Raw genomic sequence first — 8356 nt, 5'->3', positions numbered from 1 at the left:
AATCATCAACATAAATGACAAGTAGCATAATACCTTTCTCTGTTTTTCTCACATAAAGTGAGAAATCTGCCTTAGAAATCTGAAAGCCAATAGTGACAAGATACTGTCCTATCTTGTCAGACCATGCTCTAGGTGCTTGCTTCAAGCCATACAAGGCTTTCTTCAACCTGCAAACAAACTCAGGATGAACAGCATGCACATAACCTGGTGGCTGCTCCATATAGACCTCTTCTTGCAAATCACCATGCAAGAAGGCATTCTTTACATCCATCTGATGTAAAGACCATCCCTTTGATGCACCCATAGCAATGACTGCTCTTACGGTTGCCATCCTTGCAACCGGACTGAATGTTTCTTCATAGTCAATGCCATATGTTTGTGCATACCCCTTGACTACTAATCTTGCCTTGTATCTGTTCACAGAACCATCTGCATTGTGCTTCACCTTATAAACCCACTTATAGCCAATTGCATTTTTACCTTTAGGCAAAGGTACCAATTCCCATGTAGCATTTGCTTCCAAGGCATCCATTTCTTCATCCATGGCTTTCTCCCATTTTTCTTTTCCCATGGCTTCCTCAAAAGAAGTGGGTTCTGGTTCCTGTATCACTTTAACCATATATGCATAGTGAATGGCTGTAAATCCATCATATTTCAGCCTATCCACAGGATACCTAGCTCTCGTAGACCTGCGCAAAGTAGGTTCACTCCCAGGTGCTCTCAAAACATCCCTGGTCTTCCTTACTCCAGGTGTAACAATAGAAGGAATACCCAGCTCATCATCAATGCTCTGTTCTGAGCCACTAGATTCACCATCCACATAAGAGTGACCTGCATTCACATCAAACATGGGCTGATCAACCTTCTCTTTTCCTTTTCATGATACCTGTATACCACTATCTGCATTGCTTTGAGAAGATTCTCCTTATCTCAATCTGCCTGTCCATGGCGAAGAATGTGAACCACTGCTAGAAGACGCTCCAGGTCCACTAATATTTTGTGATTGCTGCTGTGAATTCTGTGCAGCATTACCATTTTGTGCATCTACATCATCAATCACATTTACTGGTTTATACCAGCTACTCATCTCATCAAAAACAACATCTCTGCTCACTGTAAACTTACGAGTAGAAGGGTTATAGCATCTATACCCTTTTTGCTGCAGAGAGTAACCAATAAAGATGCACTTCTCAGCTTTTGGATCCAACTTGGATCTCAACTCATCTGGCACATGTACATAGGCAATGCAACAAAAAATTTTCAAATGAGAAATATCTGGTTTCCTACCAGTATACCTCTCCTCTGGAGTCATTCCATGTATTGCTGCAGTGGGAGTCATGTTCATTATGTAGACTGCTGTAGCAACTGCTTCAGCCCAATAAAAATCTGGCAGGTCTTTTTCATTAAGCATGGCACGAGATACCTCTCCAATATGCCTGTTTTTCCTTTCTGCAATTCCATTCTGTTGTGGGGTATGACTGCATGAATATTGCTGCTTTATGCCATGCTCCTGCAGGAACCTTGCAAACTCATTTGAGAGGTACTCTCCCCCTCCATCTGACCTTAGGCATTTTATCTGCAGACCTGTTTCTTTTTCAACCATAGCTTTAAGAGTTTTGAAATGCCCAAAAACTTCACTTTTCTTTTTCATAAAATACACCCAAACTTTTCTGCTATAGTCATCAATAAAAGTGACAAAATAATGACAGAAATACATCTGACATGTATAGCAAGTTTTAACAAATTATAAGACACATATAGCCCATACACCTCTACGACCAACCCGTAGACTCTCATGAAACTCGCACATGATTTGCAAAGTGAGTGGGCTTACCATACACTCCTCACAAAGGAGTCTCTCTTTTATGCCTTAGATATTTCCAAAGAAAGCTATGTTTCAAAAAGTAACAATATGCCTTCCTTCATATTCTCTTGAATTCATCCATCCATCTCTTCTTGTCAATGTACTTAAACACCTCCCAATCTGTAGCAATTTCCCATCATATAGCTCTTCTACAAAAGACTCCATCAAAGAAACAAAATATTCACGATCAAGTACAACTCCCGTAATTTTAGCCTCTTCATCATTAGCCATCGTATCCTCTTCATCCTCATACCTGGTTGTAGACAACATGGCAATATGGCAATGTCAAGAGTAGAACATCTCACAATCGTAATAAGAAGAGGTAAACAATATGTCTCCACAATCATCGGTGCTCCAATAAAATACTCCTTATCGCATTTCAAAGTTATAATCACTCCCCGCAACTCTCTCTTAATTTGTGGATACTTTCTTTGTCTCTCATTCAACACCTTTGCCCCAAATCTGACCATATACTTGTTTCCCTCATTATGATCCTATCCAATAGCCCAACCAATGCCAATAAGACTCGTATCAACAGTGATGAGAATGGGTCTTCCATATGCATAATCAACTTTGTTCAAAGTAGGTGCAATCCTCAATAGTCTCTTTAATTTCCTCATAGCCTTTGTGTACATTTTATCCCATTGGGATTTTTACCCTTTTCTCAATAATTGATATTATAGAGCATCTACAATATACATAAAACGAGGTATCTACATAAGATAAAACACACAGGCTCCCAAAAACCTCCTCACCTTTGAGATCAAAGAGCAAATCTCTTCCATCCTATCAATAGCATCAACTTTGGTTGGTGATGGCCTTTTGCCATATGGACCACACATATGTCCAACAATTAGAATCTTATTCACTCCAAAGATTGGTTTCTACCTTGAAAGGGTCAAATGAACCTCTTTTAGCCTAATCAGAATCTTTTCATGGTCAGCAAATCTTCCATATCTATGTTCATTTAGTTCTTCATCTTTTTCATTTTTTGTGCACCCTTTTATTTGCACGTCATCCAAAAAAGGCATGGAAAGATGAGGTATACAATCATGCAATACTTTGTTCATGGCATTCATCATGCTTACAATAGAATTCATTGCCCCCTATGGTAAAGTGTATATCCACACTAAACTTAACGATATCTTCATGGTAGTAAGATCTCTACTTTCAATTGCTAACTAAAATTAGTCATAACCAAAGTATAAGTCACCCAAAAAAAATACATCGCTCTACCAGGAAATGCCTCTATAAACTCATCCACAATAGGACCTACTCTCACATTCCTAATGGTCACTTTAATAACTGGCCAAATAAATTAAATGATCTCAATGTCCTTTTTTTCTTGGGTGTTGTGAATCATCTATTTGAGTACGGAGCTAAAGAATGTTCCAAAATCCCCATCTTTATCTTTTCATTCAAGAGATTAGTTAATTCAGGTAGGTGAGCCTTTCACACTAGAATTGACCGCAAGTTCCATGGTTCATGTGGAATAATGAAAATAATCATAGGAACAACTATACCCAGATCCATGCAACCAATCTCATATGGCTAAAATTCAAAAGCTCTTCCATGCCTAGACAACATCTCCGCAAAACATTCTTCTCTGTAAGTAAAAGAAAGTCATCACATCCAATTTTCAGCTCTTTCAGAGATTCTGTATAGTAAACAACCCATGTTAATGCCTTTCAAATCACTCAAGTTTGGCTAATGGGAAGCTAGCTCAATCATTTCCTTAGTATCTAGAGGCAAAGATAATGCAACTGGTTTCACTTTCTTTTCCATAGTCTTATACTTCATATTCACTTTTATTTTAGCCTTGTCATCTGAGCTTAAACACTCCTATTTCACAAACTTTGCTATCACCCAATACATATCCAAAGAACATACTTGCGCCATGTTATTTTCAGCTTTTAACATAAATTTCAACATAGTTGAAAGTTTAGCCATTGTAATCGTATGAGATAGCCCATTGTACATCCCAGTTACGTGTTCTTCAATTTCTAACAAACCATTTTCTTTCATGCCTTTTGTGCTCTAAAAACACACTATCTTTCGACCCTTTTCATGGTCTCAACCCTTTGAAAACATATAGAACTTCCTACCAAAAATCCAATAAACCTTGTAGAAAAAGCACTTTGTATCTACTATGTGAGGCAAGAGCTTTTTCCATCACACGTCATCGTGGTCCTACTTTACAATGATATTTGCTAAAAATCCACTCCCCTAGAATCTCTCATTCTTTTACATTGGAGGCAAAGGATAATCCCTCGGTGTACCATGAACAAACAATAGAAAATTGGACAACCATTTTGCCATCATGGCTTTTAATCCTTGCATAGGCAAATCCATTATCTAACACCTTTGTTTTGATGCATATAGCTATGATATATGGCTGCCCAAGAATAATCAAATAGGAAGAGGAATTTTATACAAAGAAGTACTACTCATCTTAGACATCTCCAATGGTAATCTTTACACTAGGGCAAGCTACATATAAATCCCTAGGGGCTTTATTAGTAGCCCTCATCCTCCAACCATGTTTTATACTCAGGGGGTGCACCTTATAGAACATGTAAGATATCATGTGAGTTCAAAAGAAATGGAATTTTATTGAGTAAATTTTACAATATTATATTTACAAAATGAGTTTTTTAACTACAACTTGAAAAAAATCTTTAAGTTTAGTAAAGTAAAAGGGGTAAAATTTCAATATTATATTTATAAAATGAGTTTTTTAACTACAATTTGAAAAAAATCTTTAAGTTTAGATTATTTCTTATAGGTGCACCTCCTAAGGTTTTACATCCATGACCATCTATCGCTCTCATACAAACTTCAAACCATTACATTGATATATGAACCATGGTCAATAAGAGCAATGCAATGTGTTTTTAGATCCCCAACTTTCAGCATTTTTTTAGTGGTTGCACGAGTCCAATGATTTCGTATATAATGGCTTCTAAGTATCACACGTGTAGTCCCATCCTCACCGTAATGCACTTGTTACACACACTTTTGCATATGACTGGAAACTATTGCATTTTCAATCTTAACAAATGCTTTTCTAATGTCAGCAATGGCATTTTTAGCATCAATAAATTCAATTTCAGTAGCTTTTTCAAGCATTGCCTGAAAACCTTGTGATATTGGCTCTTCTTCACCCTACACCATAGAATGTGTTGGTTCCCTAACTTTCCACCTTTTTCACTTAATTATACATATGATTATTCATGGAACTCCCTTTTGGTAATACCAAAAATCTCTCCAATAGTAAATTCCACTTTACTATTCAAGATATAGTCTTTGAAGACATTTTTAAAGTAAGCAATTTATAAATCCAATTGTAGCTTATATCGGGTTGGTTTTCCTTTAACTTTGTGTGATCCTACTTTTTCTCTTTCAAAACATCCTCCATAGCATGCTTTGGTGTAGGCCTAGCAGGAGGTGGAGGTACAAATCTACCACTACCTTTAGCAGCCCTCTTAAATGTTCCAGGATTCCCATAATCTCTTTTTCACTTTTCTTCCATGAGAACTTAGCAAGACAAGCATAAACAAAAACAAATCTATTGAAACATCCCAACCTATCTTTTCTCAAATACTCTTCCCTGGCTCGTTCAAGTTTATTCTAGGAAATTTCCCTTTTTTTATGTATGCATAGCATGTATCCAAATCTCCACTTTCTTGCCAAACATAGATGCACAACCATGACATTTTTCAATCTACAACCCATAGGTAATTACTTCCATTTCAGCATATGCATTCCACTTGCTTACCAAGCATAGATGCACAACCAAGCCCTTTTTCAATCTACAACCCATAGGTAGTTTCTTCCATTATAGCATATGCATTCTTGCTAAGCATAGATGCACAATTGAGACCTCTTTTAACCTACAACCCATAGAGGTAGTTGCTTCTATTACAACGTACACATTCTTTATAGCCATTTCATCAACTAACTTTTGCATGCCACTCATGCTCAATGTTGTCACACCAGACACATTGCCATATAAGGCCTTATTTAATCAAAACTCTTGGTCCGGTGGATCATCCCTTTTCTTCTAGCTTTGTGAACTTCAGTTTGTAGGTCACACATACCTTTAACCAAATCATCTAGTACATCCTCTTTTATAAGAGTAGCTATAGAAATTGGTTGCTTATTTACATGCTCAGTAATCTTACTTATAATTGAAGGGATATGCCCAACATGCATCCTAGCCCTTCTTCTCTACCTCTTAACAAGCATAGAGACAACATCTTTAACATCTTGCCATTCAATTGTCAATCCTTGTTTAGTACTTTCATCTTCTAAGATATCTTCTAGGCTCAATTGCAATGTAGAATCAACTAAGTACAAAAAAATTTGTATCTTTTCATATTCTAGAGCTTACTGCTCTGTATTATCCAATCGGTATCATATTTGCGCTCAATCTCATGTAAAAGCTTTATAGCTACAAGCCGTTATTGGGTTTTGTAACCCACTCCATGAAAGTCATACAAGTAACCAATCCTTCATCCTCTATGAAATACTCTTCCTTCACAACCTATAGTGCCTTAATTAGAGCAAACTTGTGCTTCCCAAAAGACTACTACATTTTCTATTATTGCTATTGCTACGAATACATGGTAAAGGTTTGCACTAATTGCCTAACTTCATTAGATGAATCCATAGAACCAAAACATGTAGCTACACTCATATTGCAAATCCCTTCCTTCAAACTTTCATGTTGGGTTCACTAAAGATGTTGGGGATATTAGCAATTATGGTTGCAAGTTGTAGAGACTCTAGAAAGAAGAGTTTAGTTGTAAGGAATTCATAGTAAAAAGACAAGAAGTATTGGTATGAAACAAGGGTTCAAACTGGTTTGTTTTGATTCCAATTTGTTTGACATAGAGCATCAAGATTGTTTATTCCAACATATACATCACATATACATATCATATTTCATCATGCTCGAAGCATAAATAGACCCAAAACCCAAATACATCGATAGGGATAGGTATTGATAATACATTGTTTTTATGCCTCAATAAGTGATCTTAGGACATTCATGTAGTAAAGAAACCCATATACACTCAATATGCCCTATCTTGAATCAAGATCAACCAATAAAAAGTCTTCAGATTCTTGCATAAATCTTTATGACAACATACAAAGTAATCTACGAGCAAATAATTGTAGGTAAAGAAGTATTACAATAGTGCCATCCTATTTGTGAGTGTATATAGCAATCAATCATCACTTAAAATAGATCATAAATGGGCCATCCTTATGGCTCCAAAGAAGAGAAGCATTGGTATGAAACATGGGTTAAACATGGTTTGATTCTATCCCAAAATGTTTGACATAGGGTCACTAAGTTTGTTTATTCCAGCATATACATCACATATAAATACCATATTTCATTGTGGTCAAAGCATAAATAAACTTGAAACGAAGACACATCAATAGGGATAGGTATTGATAGCATACATTGTTTTTTTGCCTCAATAAGTGATCTTAGAATAGCCCTATAGTAAAGTAGCCCATATATATTCAATAGGCCTTGTTTTGGACCAAGATTAACCCATAAAAACCCATCAAATTTTTACATAAGTCTTTATGATAGTGTACATACATGAAAGCTTCAAAAATGTCCATGATGTCTCTTTAAAATAAGCAATCTATGAATAAAAAAATTGTAAGTAAAGGAGTACTATAGTAGTGTTCCCCTATTCATGAGTGTAGTACTCAGTAGTAGTGAATCATCACTTATAATAGTTCACAAATAGGCTAGGCCTTCCCTCTTCCATCTATGTCTCATTTATATCAATTCTATCCATGTTTTCCCAACGCAAAAGCTTTAGTGCTCACATTCCATGCTTTTCCAACTCAAAAGGATTGTTATGCTTTTCCCATCCATGTCTTTTATTGCGCTTAGATGGCACAAGTTCAATCAATGTTTTGCGCTCTGTAGCTACTATTTTTTTCACTTGTCCTCTCTTTTTCTTTTCACGACAACATTTAATAGCCATGTAAAATGGTTCTTTAAGGACCAAAGTTTCATCTCTCTCATATCTCTTGAGCTACACCAAGGTTTAAGCTTAGTGGAGATTTGGTAACTTTCTTGACATGTGAAATACCTATCGAAACTCCTAGTCATGTTACTATTTTGGTCTTATCAACTTGTGGAGTCAAATAAATATTGATCCTTAGGTGTCCATGTAAAATCCTTGTATAGATAGTCTTCCCGATAGTCTCTGTGATTGAACCTATAATCACATAACAACATCCAAAGTGACTTTCTTGCATGATACTTCATCATAATCCTCTATATTTCTATTGACAATAGTAGACAACAACTCCCCCACCAGTAGGGGTTTGGATTTCATGCACCGATTGATGTCTTCACTCATGCTGCTTGGATGAGACTCTTTGCTGCCTTTACCTCCTAGTCGCACAATTTTTTCAGATGTCATGCTAGCCAACTCTTCATCATGACACTTCCTC

Source organism: Lygodium microphyllum, chromosome 17 (genome assembly GCF_053477565.2).
Source record: "Lygodium microphyllum isolate KBCC chromosome 17, Lygodium_microphyllum_v1.1.10, whole genome shotgun sequence".
Lineage (NCBI taxonomy): Eukaryota > Viridiplantae > Streptophyta > Polypodiopsida > Schizaeales > Lygodiaceae > Lygodium > Lygodium microphyllum.
The sequence above is the reverse complement of the archived record's forward strand: the minus strand, read 5'-3'. Positions refer to the sequence as shown.